This window comes from Arachis hypogaea, chromosome 17 (assembly GCF_003086295.3).
Source record: "Arachis hypogaea cultivar Tifrunner chromosome 17, arahy.Tifrunner.gnm2.J5K5, whole genome shotgun sequence".
In the NCBI taxonomy this organism is placed as follows: domain Eukaryota; kingdom Viridiplantae; phylum Streptophyta; class Magnoliopsida; order Fabales; family Fabaceae; genus Arachis; species Arachis hypogaea.
Window position 1 is genome coordinate 77,962,026 of NC_092052.1, and position 515 is coordinate 77,962,540.

General features: G+C 44.7%; 1 non-coding gene across 1 annotated transcript; it reads right to left on the minus strand.

The window, feature by feature from the left end:
• Positions 1-107, minus strand: LOC112768348 (small nucleolar RNA R71). Its single transcript, XR_003185784.1, has one exon. It is a non-coding gene; the product is annotated as a small nucleolar RNA R71 (small nucleolar RNA).
• Between the last annotated feature and the right edge of the window lie 408 nt (positions 108-515).

Genomic DNA, 515 nt, shown 5'->3' on the forward strand with positions numbered 1-515 from the left:
AAACTGAGGAAAGACATTTCCACAATTATTCAAGATGACAACGAGACTCTCTTTGAATACTGGGAGCGCTTCAATAATCTTCTGGAAGCATGCCCCCACCACAGGATTGACAAGATAGTGTTACTCAGCTATATCACACAGGGCATGAGGCCCCAAGATAAGACCACATTGGAAAGTGCTAGCAATGGGTCTATGAAGAAGTACAAGACCACTGATGAGGCATGGCAATTGATCAGTGACTTCGCTGAATCTACTAGGAACCACAGGCAGAAACAAGGCCGTTCAAAAGCCGTTGCAGAAGTATCCTCTAGCAGAGAGACTGTTGCTCTAGCTCAGAGTATCTGTGAAATGACAAACTTGCTGAAGCAGATGCAATTGAATCAACAACAAGTTCAACAAGCTCAACCTTCTCCAGCACAGCAAGGTCAACAGTTAGTCCCACAGAGAGTTTACGGAATTTGTGCTGATTATAGCCATTATACTGATGAATGCCCGCAGCTCCAGCAGGAAGACAA